Raw genomic sequence first — 20,705 nt, 5'->3', positions numbered from 1 at the left:
CTTTAGTTTGCACTGAATTTAATGCTTCAATTCGGGGGGTAGCAATTTTAAAACATAAAGGGCTGTTTTATTCCTGAACCTCCACCTCAGCACTTCCATCAGTCTCGGCTCTTATCTGTTCCAGTCCTAAGGATTATCTGAACCACAGTCCTGAAAAGTGTTTTTTTATTGAATACACATTAGTATTAACACAATAAATAGCATGAAGTTGAGACTAATGTGAAAACTGCGCTTGTTCTAACATTGGTGAAGGTAGGTCTCGATATCATGGCTGCCTCCACATCTTCTGAGCAAGTAAGCCTCTGCCTCACCTGTGCGTAGAAGATTCATGCACAAGCAACTTTGTAAACACTATTTGAATGGTAATACTCCTCACATCTACAGAACGATGTTTCTGTTTTTTAAAGCTCCCAAACACAATGTTCCACTGACAGTGAAGCTTCTCGAGGCCTCACCTCTTGGCACTACAGCGCTATTCTGCGTGAGATCTTGTCAGTGTATACTAAGTGACAACATTTGTACCAACCATCGCAGTGGCTGACAGACTCCAGGGATGGGAACCGCTTCATGTGAATCTCTGGGACAATATTGACAACGTGATCTCAGAAGCATATCACTCGCCCTCTAATGTGATTGGCTCAAACCGTGCAACTCTTGCACAACTGTAACAGCTGTATAACTTCCATTGTGGAAGGCGTTATAAACATAGCCCCTTCTTGGGGTGTTGGGGTCGTTCTTTCCCCTGACTTTCGGGTGCGCCACCACCCTGATCGAACCTCTGCTTTATGACTGATTTATTCACTAATCCTGAACAATATCTGGTTCTGTTTGATTATTTCCTGAATTTTATTCCCAGCTTCATACCATTTTTTTATATAGATCACTAATTGATGGACTTATAACCGCTCGCTTTGCAGTCTGTGATGGCCGTAGCCCTAATAAACCTTCACAGTTTTAGAACTCTATTTGTCACATTTTTATTCAAAAGCCCAATGTGCTTTACAGCTCATATTATAATTTTGGTGACTAGATCTTCGTGATGAGCAACAAAATTATTTGGGTATTAACACTGCTCCCAGTCCGTCAAAAGCGCTTTAAATTCACATAATAAAACAAGCATTGGCAAATCCAATAGGTCTCGCCTTTGGGACCTTATAAGTGTTTAGCCATGCAACAGTTGATGCTGTTGCACCAAGGATATTGTGCTGGATAACTAAATACTTATAAGGTCCTAAAGGTAAGACCTATTGGCTATGCCAATGCTTGTTTAGCTGAGATAGGACCGTGTTCCCTGGTAACTTTGGTTGAAATGCGAGTTATATCGTTTATCAGTCAAACATGGCATGAGGTATTGGTTTTGAATCATTTTGGGACGTGAGCACTTTCCATGAATGCGTGCATTAAGCATGTGATCAAGTTTTACATCATGAAATACATGAGATGCAGCATCTCGCATTGATTTCTCTATTGTCACTTTATTTACATTGGGCACCTTTTTTTGTACTATTATATGTTGTATGCTAGTAATTATAATCTCCATTATCGTTTGTCAGTATTACATTGAATATATGATATCTTTTGTTTATTACGAAAGATGGACTAATTAGCATCTTGCGTTATTTATTTTTTTAGACCCCTGAAGAAGGGTCAATGGAGTGACCCGAAATGTATTGGGCTGTAAAATCTATGGATAAGATAGAACTGGAAGTTCAAATAATGTCCGTTGGATTGAACAAATTGAAGTAAAAATCGATTTCTTTCTGAAAATAAGGAAGTGATGAAGCATTGAAAAGTAATGGCTTGCAATTTTGTTTATTGAAAATTTATCATCACAAATATTGATAAGGAACCCTGGAGGTTTCCATGGAAAAAGTGCACACATTCATCAGGGAAGGGCTCACCTGACCGGACAATGATTGTAATACTTTTGGCACCTTGACATAGTGTAACAAATGGAGCAGCACCATATGAACATGGTATAGAAAATGATTTTTTTTATTACTTTAATGTGCACAGAGAACCATTAACACTATAATAAAAAATACATCCACAAAAGAATAAGACCATTTTTATTCACAAATGGCATTTCTAAAGTTGACATGGCATTAAGGGTGACAAATATTCACCAGCCAAGCCTTGGAGGAAGTTTAGCATCACACAGGGCCATTTTCAGGTTCTGAAACACACTCCCATAGAAAATAGTGGGTGTAGGAATTTAATTTAATACCCCATAGGAAACTATGTTAAAATAATTACATTATTTTGACTTTTAAACTATTATAATTAAAAATTGGGAAGAGGAGTTGACCTTGTGGAGAGGAGTTGGCCTAACATCTAGGGCAGTTGATCTCAAATCTGGGGTTTGAGTCTTGGCAAGGACGCACAACATCCTGTGATTCTGGGCAAATCACTTAATCTCCCTGTGCCTAACAAAAATGAATGTGTCCTCATGTTATGCAATTTGTGCTTGTGTAAAGCGCATTGATACGCGATACCTTTGGGTCAAGTTCATGCTATATGAAACGCTGTAAAAAAATGCATTTATATGGCGCTCATCAACCCTGCCAAGACATTAAAGCACTTTACGCTAGGGAGCATTCTGTTCTGGTGCCCAAAGTTAGTAGTTAGTCCAGTGATATCACTTGCTGTCAGTTAATTATGTGCATATGTGTATGTGTTTGTGTGTCTTAAAAAGTGCACACAATCATTTCTACATATATTATTAGTTTAGCTAATAATATTAACTATAGTAAAAAATATATTTAAAATTAAAATGTAATTTACAATAATTAAACTCAAGTTTAATTGAATGTGGTTAGTACTAATTGGAAATAAAATTGCTAGGTTGTGTTTTTTTATTTCATTTTATTTTAAAAAATCTATATTTATTACACTTGAAAATTGTGAATACCCAAAAGTATGAAATTCACACAAAAGTATAAGAGTGAATTTATGCTCACTATTTACAAGACAAATATACAAATCTACATATTTAAATTTAGACTTGTAATGTGCGGTAAATTTACTAGCTTTGGCTATTCACCATTTCTGAGTGTAAATATACTACATAGGGGCCGATTACGATGTAGGTCGTAAAGCTTCCAAACCTAGGTCATCGTCGGTTTCAATTCCGGCTGGCTGATTACTATACAGCCAGTCAGAATTGAAACCGGACGGTCATTCCAGCTGGCTTCCGAGAGGAGCCCGCCAGCCAGTCGGAACTGGCCCGTAAACAATAAGGATGGCGGTTTGCGCCGCCCGGATTACGATAATAATAATAAATAATAATAATAAGGTAGTTTGTAAACCGCTTGGTTACGCCATCCCGGCATGTCCCCGCACTGTGGAGAACAGAACAAAACCCACCAGAAGCTTTAGCAAACCACCCATCCGCACCTACGCTCCTATATAATATACAGGTGAGTTTTAAGAAGACTCCTGAACTTGGCCTCCTCCAACCTTTCCAGTCTGAGACCCACCAGGAGTTTATTCCAACTTTGAGACACTATGACTCTGAAAGAGCGTCCTCCCATTCTGGCTTTCTTGATAAGGGGGAAAGCAAGCCGCCCGGTCCCACCTGAGCGTAAGGCTCTACTTGGCTCATACCTGGAGACCAAGTCTCCCAGATATGGTGGAGCCTTATGCCAGAGAATGCGATGGCATATAAGGAGGGATTTGAACAGGACTCTCTTTTTGACCGGTAGCCAATGTAGTGCTACAAGTGCCGGCCTAGAAGCTGATCTTCTTGGAAGTATTAATACCAGCCGAGCGGCCACATTTTGTAGGACTTGCAGGCGCCCCAAACTTTTTTCCGTTTTAGAAAAGGGGGTGGTGATGAACAGAGTGTCTGAGTTAAACAGACCACTCTTACCCAGTCCAAAGATCAGGGCTTGATCCTTCACCGTTATTTATCTCACTGCCCCATCCCAGCTCAGAACCTGGCTATATGCAAATCAGTCTGTCCCTGGCCCAGTGCATCATGGGAACAGGGCAGACTAAACTACCAAGCCAATTCTTCACCAGAAAGGAGACAAGCTACCGGGGACTGGTTTCTGGCATTTCAGCCTTCTTCGGCCCGGCTTGCTCGAATCCTGATGGAGCAGTGAGAAAGGGACTCATGTCTGAGTATACCCTGCCACACCTATAGTGGCCAAAAACGATTTAGAAAAGGGGGTGGTGATGAACAGAGTGTCTGAGTTAAACAGACCACTCTTACCCAGTCCAAAGATCAGGGCTTGATCCATCACTGTTATTTATCTCACTGCCCCATCCCAGATCAGAACCTGGCTATATGCAAATCAGTCTGTCCTTGGCCCAGTGCATCATGGGAACAGGGCAGACTAAACTACCAAGCCAATTCTTCACCAGAAAGGAGACAAGCTACCGGGGACCGGTTTCTGGCATTTCAGCCTTCTTCGGCCCGGCTTGCTCGAATCCTGATGGAGCAGTGAGAAAGGGACTCATGTCTGAGTATACCCTGCCACACCTATAGTGGCCAAAAACGATTTAGAAAAGGGGGTGGTGATGAACAGAGTGTCTGAGTTAAACAGACCACTCTTACCCAGTCCAAAGATCAGGGCTTGATCCATCATCGTTATTTATCTCACTGCCCCATCCCAGCTCAGAACCTGGCTATATGCAAATCAGTCTGTCCCTGGCCCAGTGCATCATGGGAACAGGGCAGACTAAACTACCAAGCCAAATCTTCACCAGAAAGGAGACAAGCTACCGGGGACCGGTTTCTGGCATTTCAGCCTTCTTCGGCCCGGCTTGCTCGAATCCTGATGGAGCAGTGAGAAAGGGACTCATGTCTGAGTATACCCTGCCACACCTATAGTGGCCAAAACCGATTTAGAAAAGGGGGTGGTAATGAACAGAGTGTCTGAGTTAAACAGACCACTCTTACCCAGTCCAAAGATCAGGGCTTGATCCATCACCATTATTTATCTCACTGCCCCATCCCAGCTCAGAACCTGGCTATATGCAAATCAGTCTGTCCCTGGCCCAGTGCATCATGGGAACAGGGCAGACTAAACTACCAAGCCAATTCTTCACCAGAAAGGAGACAAGCTACCGGGGACCGGTTTCTGGCATTTCAGCCTTCTTCGGCCCGGCTTGCTCGAATCCTGATGGAGCAGTGAGAAAGGGACTCATGTCTGAGTATACCCTGCCACACCTATAGTGGCCAAAAACGATTTAGAAAAGGGGGTGGTGATGAACAGAGTGTCTGAGTTAAACAGACCACTCTTACCCAGTCCAAAGATCAGGGCTTGATCCATCACCGTTATTTATCTCACTGCCCCATCCCAGCTCAGAACCTGGCTATATGCAAATCAGTCTGTCCCTGGCCCAGTGCATCATGGGAACAGGGCAGACTAAACTACCAAGCCAATTCTTCACCAGAAAGGAGACAAGCTACCGGGGACCGGTTTCTGGCATTTCAGCCTTCTTCGGCCCGGCTTGCTCGAATCCTGATGGAGCAGTGAGAAAGGGACTCATGTCTGAGTATACCCTGCCACACCTATAGTGGCCAAAAACGATTTAGAAAAGGGGGTGGTGATGAACAGAGTGTCTGAGTTAAACAGACCACTCTTACCCAGTCCAAAGATCAGGGCTTGATCCTTCACCGTTATTTATCTCACTGCCCCATCCCAGCTCAGAACCTGGCTATATGCAAATCAGTCTGTCCCTGGCCCAGTGCATCATGGGAACAGGGCAGACTAAACTACCAAGCCAATTCTTCACCAGAAAGGAGACAAGCTACCGGGGACTGGTTTCTGGCATTTCAGCCTTCTTCGGCCCGGCTTGCTCGAATCCTGATGGAGCAGTGAGAAAGGGACTCATGTCTGAGTATACCCTGCCGCACCTATAGTGGCCAAAAACGATTTAGAAAAGGGGGTGGTGATGAACAGAGTGTCTGAGTTAAACAGACCACTCTTACCCAGTCCAAAGATCAGGGCTTGATCCATCACTGTTATTTATCTCACTGCCCCATCCCAGATCAGAACCTGGCTATATGCAAATCAGTCTGTCCTTGGCCCAGTGCATCATGGGAACAGGGCAGACTAAACTACCAAGCCAATTCTTCACCAGAAAGGAGACAAGCTACCGGGGACCGGTTTCTGGCATTTCAGCCTTCTTCGGCCCGGCTTGCTCGAATCCTGATGGAGCAGTGAGAAAGGGACTCATGTCTGAGTATACCCTGCCACACCTATAGTGGCCAAAAACGATTTAGAAAAGGGGGTGGTGATGAACAGAGTGTCTGAGTTAAACAGACCACTCTTACCCAGTCCAAAGATCAGGGCTTGATCCATCATCGTTATTTATCTCACTGCCCCATCCCAGCTCAGAACCTGGCTATATGCAAATCAGTCTGTCCCTGGCCCAGTGCATCATGGGAACAGGGCAGACTAAACTACCAAGCCAAATCTTCACCAGAAAGGAGACAAGCTACCGGGGACCGGTTTCTGGCATTTCAGCCTTCTTCGGCCCGGCTTGCTCGAATCCTGATGGAGCAGTGAGAAAGGGACTCATGTCTGAGTATACCCTGCCACACCTATAGTGGCCAAAACCGATTTAGAAAAGGGGGTGGTAATGAACAGAGTGTCTGAGTTAAACAGACCACTCTTACCCAGTCCAAAGATCAGGGCTTGATCCATCACCATTATTTATCTCACTGCCCCATCCCAGCTCAGAACCTGGCTATATGCAAATCAGTCTGTCCCTGGCCCAGTGCATCATGGGAACAGGGCAGACTAAACTACCAAGCCAATTCTTCACCAGAAAGGAGACAAGCTACCGGGGACCGGTTTCTGGCATTTCAGCCTTCTTCGGCCCGGCTTGCTCGAATCCTGATGGAGCAGTGAGAAAGGGACTCATGTCTGAGTATACCCTGCCACACCTATAGTGGCCAAAAACGATTTAGAAAAGGGGGTGGTGATGAACAGAGTGTCTGAGTTAAACAGACCACTCTTACCCAGTCCAAAGATCAGGGCTTGATCCATCACCGTTATTTATCTCACTGCCCCATCCCAGCTCAGAACCTGGCTATATGCAAATCAGTCTGTCCCTGGCCCAGTGCATCATGGGAACAGGGCAGACTAAACTACCAAGCCAATTCTTCACCAGAAAGGAGACAAGCTACCGGGGACCGGTTTCTGGCATTTCAGCCTTCTTCGGCCCGGCTTGCTCGAATCCTGATGGAGCAGTGAGAAAGGGACTCATGTCTGAGTATACCCTGCCACACCTATAGTGGCCAAAAACGATTTAGAAAAGGGGGTGGTGATGAACAGAGTGTCTGAGTTAAACAGACCACTCTTACCCAGTCCAAAGATCAGGGCTTGATCCATCACCGTTATTTACCTCACTGCCCCATCCCAGCTCAGAACCTGGCTATATGCAAATCAGTCTGTCCCTGGCCCAGTGCATCATGGGAACAGGGCAGACTAAACTACCAAGCCAATTCTTCACCAGAAAGGAGACAAGCTACCGGGGACCGGTTTCTGGCATTTCAGCCTTCTTCGGCCCGGCTTGCTCGAATCCTGATGGAGCAGTGAGAAAGGGACTCATGTCTGAGTATACCCTGCCACACCTATAGTGGCCAAAAACGATTTAGAAAAGGGGGTGGTGATGAACAGAGTGTCTGAGTTAAACAGACCACTCTTACCCAGTCCAAAGATCAGGGCTTGATCCATCACCGTTATTTATCTCACTGCCCCATCCCAGCTCAGAACCTGGCTATATGCAAATCAGTCTGTCCCTGGCCCAGTGCATCATGGGAACAGGGCAGACTAAACTACCAAGCCAATTCTTCACCAGAAAGGAGACAAGCTACCGGGGACCGGTTTCTGGCATTTCAGCCTTCTTCGGCCCGGCTTGCTCGAATCCTGATGGAGCAGTGAGAAAGGGACTCATGTCTGAGTATACCCTGCCACACCTATAGTGGCCAAAAACGATTTAGAAAAGGGGGTGGTGATGAACAGAGTGTCTGAGTTAAACAGACCACTCTTACCCAGTCCAAAGATCAGGGCTTGATCCATCACCGTTATTTATCTCACTGCCCCATCCCAGCTCAGAACCTGGCTATATGCAAATCAGTCTGTCCCTGGCCCAGTGCATCATGGGAACAGGGCAGACTAAACTACCAAGCCAATTCTTCACCAGAAAGGAGACAAGCTACCGGGGACCGGTTTCTGGCATTTCAGCCTTCTTCGGCCCGGCTTGCTCGAATCCTGATGGAGCAGTGAGAAAGGGACTCATGTCTGAGTATACCCTGCCACACGTATAGCGGCCAAAAACGATTTAGAAAAGGGGGTGGTGATGAACAGAGTGTCTGAGTTAAACAGACCACTCTTGCCCAGTCCAAAGATCAGGGCTTGATCCATCATCGTTATTTATCTCACTGCCCCATCCAAGCTCAGAACCTGGCTATATGCAAATCAGTCTGTCCCTGGCCCAGTGCATCATGGGAACAGGGCAGACTAAACTACCAAGCCAAATCTTCACCAGAAAGGAGACAAGCTACCGGGGACCGGTTTCTGGCATTTCAGCCTTCTTCGGCCCGGCTTGCTCGAATCCTGATGGAGCAGTGAGAAAGGGACTCATGTCTGAGTATACCCTGCCACACCTATAGTGGCCAAAACCGATTTAGAAAAGGGGGTGGTAATGAACAGAGTGTCTGAGTTAAACAGACCACTCTTACCCAGTCCAAAGATCAGGGCTTGATCCATCACCATTATTTATCTCACTGCCCCATCCCAGCTCAGAACCTGGCTATATGCAAATCAGTCTGTCCCTGGCCCAGTGCATCATGGAAACAGGGCAGACTAAACTACCAAGCCAATTCTTCACCAGAAAGGAGACAAGCTACCGGGGACCGGTTTCTGGCATTTCAGCCTTCTTCGGCCCGGCTTGCTCGAATCCTGATGGAGCAGTGAGAAAGGGACTCATGTCTGAGTATACCCTGCCACACCTATAGTGGCCAAAAACGATTTAGAAAAGGGGGTGGTGATGAACAGAGTGTCTGAGTTAAACAGACCACTCTTACCCAGTCCAAAGATCAGGGCTTGATCCATCACCGTTATTTATCTCACTGCCCCATCCCAGCTCAGAACCTGGCTATATGCAAATCAGTCTGTCCCTGGCCCAGTGCATCATGGGAACAGGGCAGACTAAACTACCAAGCCAATTCTTCACCAGAAAGGAGACAAGCTACCGGGGACCGGTTTCTGGCATTTCAGCCTTCTTCGGCCCGGCTTGCTCGAATCCTGATGGAGCAGTGAGAAAGGGACTCATGTCTGAGTATACCCTGCCACACCTATAGTGGCCAAAAACGATTTTGAAAAGGGGGTGGTGATGAACAGAGTGTCTGAGTTAAACAGACCACTCTTACCCAGTCCAAAGATCAGGGCTTGATCCATCACCGTTATTTATCTCACTGCCCCATCCCAGCTCAGAACCTGGCTATATGCAAATCAGTCTGTCCCTGGCCCAGTGCATCATGGGAACAGGGCAGACTAAACTACCAAGCCAATTCTTCACCAGAAAGGAGACAAGCTACCGGGGACCGGTTTCTGGCATTTCAGCCTTCTTCGGCCCGGCTTGCTCGAATCCTGATGGAGCAGTGAGAAAGGGACTCATGTCTGAGTATACCCTGCCACACCTATAGTGGCCAAAAACGATTTAGAAAAGAGGGTGATGATGAACAGAGTGTCTGAGTTAAACAGACCACTCTTACCTAGTCCAAAGATCAGGGCTTGATCCATCACCGTTATTTATCTCACTGCCCCATCCCAGCTCAGAACCTGGCTATATGCAAATCAGTCTGTCCCTGGCCCAGTGCATCATGGGAACAGGGCAGACTAAACTACCAAGCCAATTCTTCACCAGAAAGGAGACAAGCTACCGGGGACCGGTTTCTGGCATTTCAGCCTTCTTCGGCCCGGCTTGCTCGAATCCTGATGGAGCAGTGAGAAAGGGACTCATGTCTGAGTATACCCTGCCACACCTATAGTGGCCAAAAACGATTTAGAAAAGGGGGTGGAGATGAACAGAGTGTCTGAGTTAAACAGACCACTCTTACCCAGTCCAAAGATCAGGGCTTGATCCATCACCGTTATTTATCTCACTGCCCCATCCCAGCTCAGAACCTGGCTATATGCAAATCAGTCTGTCCCTGGCCCAGTGCATCATGGGAACAGGGCAGACTAAACTACCAAGCCAATTCTTCACCAGAAAGGAGACAAGCTACCGGGGACCGGTTTCTGGCATTTCAGCCTTCTTCGGCCCGGCTTGCTCGAATCCTGATGGAGCAGTGAGAAAGGGACTCATGTCTGAGTATACCCTGCCACACCTATAGTGGCCAAAAACGATTTAGAAAAGGGGGTGGTGATGAACAGAGTGTCTGAGTTAAACAGACCACTCTTACCCAGTCCAAAGATCAGGGCTTGATCCTTCACCGTTATTTATCTCACTGCCCCATCCCAGCTCAGAACCTGGCTATATGCAAATCAGTCTGTCCCTGGCCCAGTGCATCATGGGAACAGGGCAGACTAAACTACCAAGCCAATTCTTCACCAGAAAGGAGACAAGCTACCGGGGACTGGTTTCTGGCATTTCAGCCTTCTTCGGCCCGGCTTGCTCGAATCCTGATGGAGCAGTGAGAAAGGGACTCATGTCTGAGTATACCCTGCCACACCTATAGTGGCCAAAAACGATTTAGAAAAGGGGGTGGTGATGAACAGAGTGTCTGAGTTAAACAGACCACTCTTACCCAGTCCAAAGATCAGGGCTTGATCCATCACTGTTATTTATCTCACTGCCCCATCCCAGATCAGAACCTGGCTATATGCAAATCAGTCTGTCCTTGGCCCAGTGCATCATGGGAACAGGGCAGACTAAACTACCAAGCCAATTCTTCACCAGAAAGGAGACAAGCTACCGGGGACCGGTTTCTGGCATTTCAGCCTTCTTCGGCCCGGCTTGCTCGAATCCTGATGGAGCAGTGAGAAAGGGACTCATGTCTGAGTATACCCTGCCACACCTATAGTGGCCAAAAACGATTTAGAAAAGGGGGTGGTGATGAACAGAGTGTCTGAGTTAAACAGACCACTCTTACCCAGTCCAAAGATCAGGGCTTGATCCATCATCGTTATTTATCTCACTGCCCCATCCCAGCTCAGAACCTGGCTATATGCAAATCAGTCTGTCCCTGGCCCAGTGCATCATGGGAACAGGGCAGACTAAACTACCAAGCCAAATCTTCACCAGAAAGGAGACAAGCTACCGGGGACCGGTTTCTGGCATTTCAGCCTTCTTCGGCCCGGCTTGCTCGAATCCTGATGGAGCAGTGAGAAAGGGACTCATGTCTGAGTATACCCTGCCACACCTATAGTGGCCAAAACCGATTTAGAAAAGGGGGTGGTAATGAACAGAGTGTCTGAGTTACGCAGACCACTCTTACCCAGTCCAAAGATCAGGGCTTGATCCATCACCATTATTTATCTCACTGCCCCATCCCAGCTCAGAACCTGGCTATATGCAAATCAGTCTGTCCCTGGCCCAGTGCATCATGGGAACAGGGCAGACTAAACTACCAAGCCAATTCTTCACCAGAAAGGAGACAAGCTACCGGGGACCGGTTTCTGGCATTTCAGCCTTCTTCGGCCCGGCTTGCTCGAATCCTGATGGAGCAGTGAGAAAGGGACTCATGTCTGAGTATACCCTGCCACACCTATAGTGGCCAAAAACGATTTAGAAAAGGGGGTGGTGATGAACAGAGTGTCTGAGTTAAACAGACCACTCTTACCCAGTCCAAAGATCAGGGCTTGATCCATCACCGTTATTTATCTCACTGCCCCATCCCAGCTCAGAACCTGGCTATATGCAAATCAGTCTGTCCTTGGCCCAGTGCATCATGGGAACAGGGCAGACTAAACTACCAAGCCAATTCTTCACCAGAAAGGAGACAAGCTACCGGGGACCGGTTTCTGGCATTTCAGCCTTCTTCGGCCCGGCTTGCTCGAATCCTGATGGAGCAGTGAGAAAGAGACTCATGTCTGAGTATACCCTGCCACACCTATAGTGGCCAAAAACGATTTAGAAAAGGGGGTGGTGATGAACAGAGTGTCTGAGTTAAACAGACCACTCTTACCCAGTCCAAAGATCAGGGCTTGATCCATCACCGTTATTTATCTCACTGCCCCATCCCAGCTCAGAACCTGGCTATATGCAAATCAGTCTGTCCCTGGCCCAGTGCATCATGGGAACAGGGCAGACTAAACTACCAAGCCAATTCTTCACCAGAAAGGAGACAAGCTACCGGGGACCGGTTTCTGGCATTTCAGCCTTCTTCGGCCCGGCTTGCTCGAATCCTGATGGAGCAGTGAGAAAGGGACTCATGTCTGAGTATACCCTGCCACACCTATAGTGGCCAAAAACGATTTAGAAAAGGGGGTGGTGATGAACAGAGTGTCTGAGTTAAACAGACCACTCTTACCCAGTCCAAAGATCAGGGCTTGATCCATCACCGTTATTTATCTCACTGCCCCATCCCAGCTCAGAACCTGGCTATATGCAAATCAGTCTGTCCCTGGCCCAGTGCATCATGGGAACAGGGCAGACTAAACTACCAAGCCAATTCTTCACCAGAAAGGAGACAAGCTACCGGGGACCGGTTTCTGGCATTTCAGCCGTCTTCGGCCCGGCTTGCTCGAATCCTGATGGAGCAGTGAGAAAGGGACTCATGTCTGAGTATACCCTGCCACACCTATAGTGGCCAAAAACGATTTAGAAAAGGGGGTGGTGATGAACAGAGTGTCTGAGTTAAACAGACCACTCTTACCCAGTCCAAAGATCAGGGCTTGATCCATCACCGTTATTTATCTCACTGCCCCATCCCAGCTCAGAACCTGGCTATATGCAAATCAGTCTGTCCCTGGCCCAGTGCATCATGGGAACAGGGCAGACTAAACTACCAAGCCAATTCTTCACCAGAAAGGAGACAAGCTACCGGGGACCGGTTTCTGGCATTTCAGCCTTCTTCGGCCCGGCTTGCTCGAATCCTGATGGAGCAGTGAGAAAGGGACTCATGTCTGAGTATACCCTGCCACACCTATAGCGGCCAAAAACGATTTAGAAAAGGGGGTGGTGATGAACAGAGTGTCTGAGTTAAACAGACCACTCTTACCCAGTCCAAAGATCAGGGCTTGATCCATCATCGTTATTTATCTCACTGCCCCATCCCAGCTCAGAACCTGGCTATATGCAAATCCGTCTGTCCCTGGCCCAGTGCATCATGGGAACAGGGCAGACTAAACTACCAAGCCAATTCTTCACCAGAAAGGAGACAAGCTACCGGGGACCGGTTTCTGGCATTTCAGCCTTCTTCGGCCCGGCTTGCTCGAATCCTGATGGAGCAGTGAGAAAGGGACTCATGTCTGAGTATACCCTGCCACACCTATAGTGGCCAAAAACGATTTTGAAAAGGGGGTGGTGATGAACAGAGTGTCTGAGTTAAACAGACCACTCTTACCCAGTCCAAAGATCAGGGCTTGATCCATCACCGTTATTTATCTCACTGCCCCATCCCAGCTCAGAACCTGGCTATATGCAAATCAGTCTGTCCCTGGCCCAGTGCATCATGGGAACAGGGCAGACTAAACTACCAAGCCAATTCTTCACCAGAAAGGAGACAAGCTACCGGGGACCGGTTTCTGGCATTTCAGCCTTCTTCGGCCCGGCTTGCTCGAATCCTGATGGAGCAGTGAGAAAGGGACTCATGTCTGAGTATACCCTGCCACACCTATAGTGGCCAAAAACGATTTAGAAAAGAGGGTGATGATGAACAGAGTGTCTGAGTTAAACAGACCACTCTTACCTAGTCCAAAGATCAGGGCTTGATCCATCACCGTTATTTATCTCACTGCCCCATCCCAGCTCAGAACCTGGCTATATGCAAATCAGTCTGTCCCTGGCCCAGTGCATCATGGGAACAGGGCAGACTAAACTACCAAGCCAATTCTTCACCAGAAAGGAGACAAGCTACCGGGGACCGGTTTCTGGCATTTCAGCCTTCTTCGGCCCGGCTTGCTCGAATCCTGATGGAGCAGTGAGAAAGGGACTCATGTCTGAGTATACCCTGCCACACCTATAGTGGCCAAAAACGATTTAGAAAAGGGGGTGGTGATGAACAGAGTGTCTGAGTTAAACAGACCACTCTTACCCAGTCCAAAGATCAGGGCTTGATCCATCTCCGTTATTAATCTCACTGCCCCATCCCAGCTCAGAACCTGGCTATATGCAAATCAGTCTGTCCCTGGCCCAGTGCATCATGGGAACAGGGCAGACTAAACTACCAAGCCAATTCTTCACCAGAAAGGAGACAAGCTACCGGGGACCGGTTTCTGGCATTTCAGCCTTCTTCGGCCCGGCTTGCTCGAATCCTGATGGAGCAGTGTGAAAGGGACTCATGTCTGAGTATACCCTGCCACACCTATAGTGGCCAAAAACGATTTAGAAAAGGGGGTGGTGATGAACAGAGTGTCTGAGTTAAACAGACCACTGTTACCCAGTCCAAAGATCAGGGCTTGATCCATCACCGTTATTTATCTCACTGCCCCATCCCAGCTCAGTACCTGGCTATATGCAAATCAGTCTGTCCCTGGCCCAGTGCATCATGGGAACAGGGCAGACTAAACTACCAAGCCAATTCTTCACCAGAAAGGAGACAAGCTACCGGGGACCGGTTTCTTGCATTTCAGCCTTCTTCGGCCCGGCTTGCTCGAATCCTGATGGAGCAGTGAGAAAGGGACTCATGTCTGAGTATACCCTGCCACACCTATAGTGGCCAAAAACGATTTAGAAAAGGGGGTGGTGATGAACAGAGTGTCTGAGTTAAACAGACCACTCTTACCCAGTCCAAAGATCAGGGCTTGATCCATCACCGTTATTTATCTCACTGCCCCATCCCAGCTCAGAACCTGGCTATATGCAAATCAGTCTGTCCCTGGCCCAGTGCATCATGGGAACAGGGCAGACTAAACTACCAAGCCAATTCTTCACCAGAAAGGAGACAAGCTACCGGGGACCGGTTTCTGGCATTTCAGCCTTCTTCGGCCCGGCTTGCTCGAATCCTGATGGAGCAGTGAGAAAGGGACTCATGTCTGAGTATACCCTGCCACACCTATAGTGGCCAAAAACGATTTAGAAAAGGGGGTGGTGATGAACAGAGTGCCTGAGTTAAACAGACCACTCTTACCCAGTCCAAAGATCAGGGCTTGATCCATCACCGTTATTTATCTCACTGCCCCATCCCAGCTCAGAACCTGGCTATATGCAAATCAGTCTGTCCCTGGCCCAGTGCATCATGGGAACAGGGCAGACTAAACTACCAAGCCAATTCTTCACCAGAAAGGAGACAAGCTACCGGGGACCGGTTTCTGGCATTTCAGCCTTCTTCGGCCCGGCTTGCTCGATCCTGGGTAGCTGCTAGAAATAGGACATTCCCGTAATCCATGTGGGACGTCACGAGGGCCTGCGTCAAAGTGCGTCTGGCTTCAAGAGGGAGCAGATCCAAAGATTTGTTTAGTGTTTTTAGCACACCGAAACACTTTCCCACTAGACGGCGAATGTGCCCCTTGTAGGATAGGGGAGGGTCCACCCATATCCCCAGATTCTTAGCCTCCTTACAGGGGGTGGGAGAAGGGCCCAATCATTGTGGCCACCAATCCACTGTCCAGCTAAGATTATCTCCACCGACCACCAACACCTCGGTCTTGGCTCCATTTAGCTTCAAGCAGTGCGTGTTCATCCAAGAGGCCAGAGCCTGCATACAGGCCTTAAAATTGGATGCCGCGACCGAGGGTGTTTGGGAGAGGGAGATCAGCAGTTGGGTGTCATCAGCGTAGGAGACTAACTCTACTCCAAACGCTTGCACCACCTCAGCCAGGGGGGCCATATATAAATTAAATAAAGTCAGACTCATGGCCGAGCTCTGAGGCACCCCCTGTTCCAGCGCCACCTCCGTGGATTGAAAAGAGCCCCGTTGAACCTGAAAGCTGCGGCCCGTAAGGAAGGATTTCAGCCACCCTAGTGCGGATCCTGTGACACCACCTCTGATCAGACACTGCAGCAAGATGAAATGAGCTACAGTGTCAAACGTTGCACTGAGGTCTAATATCACCAATGCCATGGTGTGTCCAGCATCCGCAACTTGTCTTATGATCTCCGTAGCTCTCAGTAGGGCGGTTTTTTTGTCGAATACCCTGACTGGAAAACCGATTGGGAGGGATGTAGGAGATTGGCATTCTCTAAATGTGCCATCAGCTGAGTATTTGCCACCTTCTCGGCCACCTTAGCTATGTAAGGTAGCAGAGAAATTGGCCTAAGGTTCTCCAGGACTTCATGACTCACATTGGATTTCTTCCTAATGGGTAGAACTACTGCCTTCTTCCAATCTACCGGATGTGTCTGGAAGGCAAAGGAGATCTGCAGCACATGTCTGATGTAAGGCTCCAGGACCAGCAGGCTGTCTACCAACACCTTGGGGGGTGCTGGGTCCCGAGGGGAGCCGGACTTAACACTCAGACAAATACTCCGTAGAACATCCGGGAGCCTTTCCACATTACACTTCCTCAAAGGTCAGCCCGCTATCGGGATTAATAGAAAAGGAGGCATATATGTCCCTGACCTTACTGGCAAAATACTCTGCTACTCGGTTACACTCGGTCACTGAGTCATTGTCTGGGGCATTCGAACTGGCCACTAATGAGATCTCTTTAAAGATCTTAAAGAGTTCTTTTGAGGAGTTCTCTGCATCTCCAATTCTAATATTGTAATGGGTGGCCTTTTCTCTTCGTAACATAACTTGATATTTTCTCTGCGCCACCATATCATTTCTTTTCTTCTGCGAGCAAAAATCTGTGTGCCAGCTTCTCTCTATTCTCTTGCAGTCAGATCTAGCCATCTGCAGAGCTGGCGTATACCAAGGAGCGGATTTTCTGGCTCTGCTACCCGATTTAGTCAGACATAGCGGAGCCACTATATAAAGGGCACTAAGAAGGCGTTCGTCTAACTTTTTATTAGTGCTGTCGCTGTCTCCGCCCCCCGGCGGAACCCCTTCCTGCAACAGTTTACTAAAGGTGTCCTGAGAGAAGTGTTTCCATTTGCGATGGGGATAGTTTTGGTTTCCTCCCCTTTGTGTGTCTTCCGCTAAGATGTTTATACTGAAGGGAACCAAGAAGTGATCCGACCAGGGGACTGGTAAAGGAGTGTCCGTCTCCACCCCGTCCCAGCTGGCAAACACCGGATCTAATAAATGGCCATGCTTATGGGTAGGGCTAGTGTTTTTCAGCTCCAGTTGCATAGCCTGCAGCTCATGCCTTAAATCTACTGCCTCTTTTAGCAGGCCATCCTCGAGGTGTATGTTGAGGTCCCCTAGCACAAGAAGCCTGCTCTTCCTAATAGCCTAATGAACAATACCCTCCATCAGACTTGTCCTGAACTCACCGAGCCCTCCTGGGGGACGATAGAGAAGGATCCTCGCAATAGAATATTGAGGGCCTAATTTTAGGCTGAAATATCCTGCCTCACAGCTATCCATTTTTAGGGGCTCTAAGGTGCATTCATACGGTGCTTTGATGACCATTGCAATCCCCCAACCCCTTCCCGTATCTCTATCAATTCTGGCTATAGTATAGCCTGGGGGGAGAGCTTCTATAATATCAGGATCAGAGTTGTCCCCCAACCAAGTCTCCGTTAGGAAGAGAACATCCAGTTTCTCATCCAAAAGGAGGCCCCAAATCTGATTACTGTGCTTTCTCAAAGATCTGCAGTTCAGCAGGCCTCCCTGGAGTTTCCTGGTAGCTGTCCCGCTAGCCGGCTCTCTCCTGCCCTTAAATGAGCAATGCATGCAGTCCCTGAGTAATGCCTCCATGGAGTGCCAGCATAGCTCCGTAATGGGTGGACATAGATGTAACAGTTCCTCTTTCCCATAATGTATGGGATGCCATTTCAATTGGACAGGGGTCGTGGCTCCTGCCCCTAGTCGGCAGCGGACGGGCGCAGACGGGATTGCCTTTGGCGCGCCCGCTGCGCACTTCCTCACCCTCCGCATCAATCGCCCACAATGGGCACGGCGGACCAGGGCGGGAGTGCAGCAGGTGAGTGACCCCCCCGGGCTTTTAATCAGCCCCAAATAGAGTGCATGTTATTTTTAAAAATGTCAGCTCAATACAGTGCAAATCATTAAAACCTGCTAGCAGTACTCGCTAACACTATGTAAAAAACAGCAATACTATTGCTTTTACATCAAAATGCTCTAAATCAGCGCCCAGAGTAAAATGCTTGCAGTGCACAAGCGGATAGAGCCTGCCTCTGCCACCGGCTTGCTCGTCTCCACAGCGTGGCCGCGTTCCTCCCCACTCTTTATAGAGGTCGTGTACAGCGCAACTAGAGTGCTAACCTGTCTGCAATGTGCCCGGAAGTGCTGGGCTCCTCCTCACCCTCCGCATCAATCGCCCTCAATGGGCGCGGCGGACCGGGGCGGGAGTGCAGCAGGTGAGTGACCCCACTGGACTCTTAATCAGCCCCAAATAGAGTGCACGTTATTTTAAAAAATGTCAGCTCAATACAGTGCAAATCATTAAAACCTGCTAGCAGTACTCGCTAACACTATGTAAAAAACAGCAATACTATCGCTTTTACATCAAAACGCTCTAAATCAGCACCCACAGTAAAATGCTTGCAGCGCACAAGCGGATAGAGCCTGCCTCTGCCACCGGCTTGCTCGTCTCCACGATGCACGGGTTTATGGCAGGGTTTTCATGTAGGCCTTTCTGGCATGGAAAACCTGTCGAAAATCGTGTTTGGGGACTCCTAGCAGGGCTCCCTTTCCTTTGCTGCCTCTGTGCCCCCCTGTTAATCCCTGCACCATGTGGCAGGCGCATTGATTTGTCTGCCACGAGGTGCAGGGATTAACACAACCTCACATTTCCCTATGGGAGCATGTACTAAGGCCAGTTTACCGCTGTGATACATGCTCCCATCGGGAAATGAGGGTATGCAACTTCACCATGCACGGTCCCATCATAATTAGGCGTTCAGGATCGCTGACCAGAGGTCAGTCGGTCCAGTTTCCGCCACTGTGTCATTCAGAGGAAACTCCGACCGACATCATAATAGGCCCCTTAGTGTGGACTTGCCCCATCTCAAAGAAATCAGGAAGTAGAGCCTAAGAGTGTAATGATACTACTAGTAACTTTTGACACAAAGTCATAGCCACTGGGTGGAGATCTCCTAATTGTAAAGTATTAGACAATTTTCTTAAGTTTATTACATTTTAAAATAAATTATACAAATATTTCTGTTACATATTAATGAAAATTAATTTTATATATGTACTTTAACAGTAGAAAAAAAATAAAAACCTATTACAGCACAACAAACTTAGTTTTGAATTAAAAATAGTTGACGATTTGAATATATTAAATTTAAATTACATTTATTTTTTTAATTAATTTTAGAAAAATCCTACCTAAATAACATGTCCATATTTATTAATTATATAGCAATGTTACCAATAATATTCTATAGAAATATTTTAAATTAAATTATCTTTAAATAAATATAGTTACGTTTATTCTTAAGCTTAAAGGTGTGTTAAACTATTTAATAATAAAGAAATGTTTATTTTAAAATAATACATTATTTCTTTAACATTAAATTACAGTTATACATATGTTTTAAAATTCTAAATACATTCTTTTATTTTACATTACTTGTTATCTGGTGTTATTATAAGAGCCTGTCTGTGTTACTATGGATAGTGGTTTTTTGAAGTACCAGTGCTTGGCCATATGTGGTGCTGGGCTTACTCCAGGTCGAGCTGGAAAGCATTTGCACCTGCTTTGCTGAAATATTTGGATATGCTAACTACAGAAGTGCAGTTTGTGAATACCAATGGGCTCACTCTTTTGAGGGTGAAAGTTTGATCCTTCATAAACCTCTCCTTAATCAATTTGCTAAAAACCTTTTTTTTACGATGAGCAGCAACCAAAGTTATCTATTAAGATATGGTGATGTTTCTCTGTCCTCTAGTGCGGCCGTACCTTAGGCTGCTTTGTGCCAATTACACCCTTACACCACAGGGTGAGGGTGATTGAGTTATGTCAAGTTAAAGATTTATACTGAAAGTGTACTCTTCCAGAACAGAATTCAATGTTTCATAAAATTACCACTTTGTATGTGTAACGTATGGTGCAGCACACATGCACATTTGGAAATACTTTCTCCAACTTCACACCTGCCTTGAGGATGCAAAATTGTTTCATGCCAATCCTTTCCTATTAAAGTTAGTAGATAGGGATTAGTGTCAACATCCATGGGTGAGTACGTGCGAACATCCATGTACCACGCATGTTACGCCTCCATGGCGTAAACTAGCTCATAGTGCTACGTTGTATTAATTAGGGCTACTGTCCAACTCAATTAAGAATCTGCACTGGAAACTAAGTCTCAAAACAATACTTTGCACCAGGTTTGCACCACTTTTCCGATGCAAACCAGGAACAAACTCCTTAGAATGACAAAAGATTGAGGGGAATAAACAATAAGGTTCTGAGTCTATGCCTTTCTATTTGCATGGAGCATTTTGATGCCACTTCATTGCATAATTTTCTATATTAGAAGAAATGTTACTTATGAACTCC

At 46.9% G+C, this 20,705-nt stretch overlaps 1 protein-coding gene across 2 annotated transcripts in view; it reads right to left on the bottom strand.

The window, feature by feature from the left end:
• Nucleotides 1–20,705, bottom strand: part of LOC147689418 (vomeronasal type-2 receptor 26-like) — a 551,196-nt gene that overhangs the window by 27,716 nt on the left and 502,775 nt on the right. The gene's annotated exons all lie outside the window — the stretch shown is intronic.

This window comes from Lissotriton vulgaris, chromosome 10 (assembly GCF_964263255.1).
Source record: "Lissotriton vulgaris chromosome 10, aLisVul1.2, whole genome shotgun sequence".
In the NCBI taxonomy this organism is placed as follows: domain Eukaryota; kingdom Metazoa; phylum Chordata; class Amphibia; order Caudata; family Salamandridae; genus Lissotriton; species Lissotriton vulgaris.
This window is presented reverse-complemented; position numbering and strand designations above follow the sequence as displayed.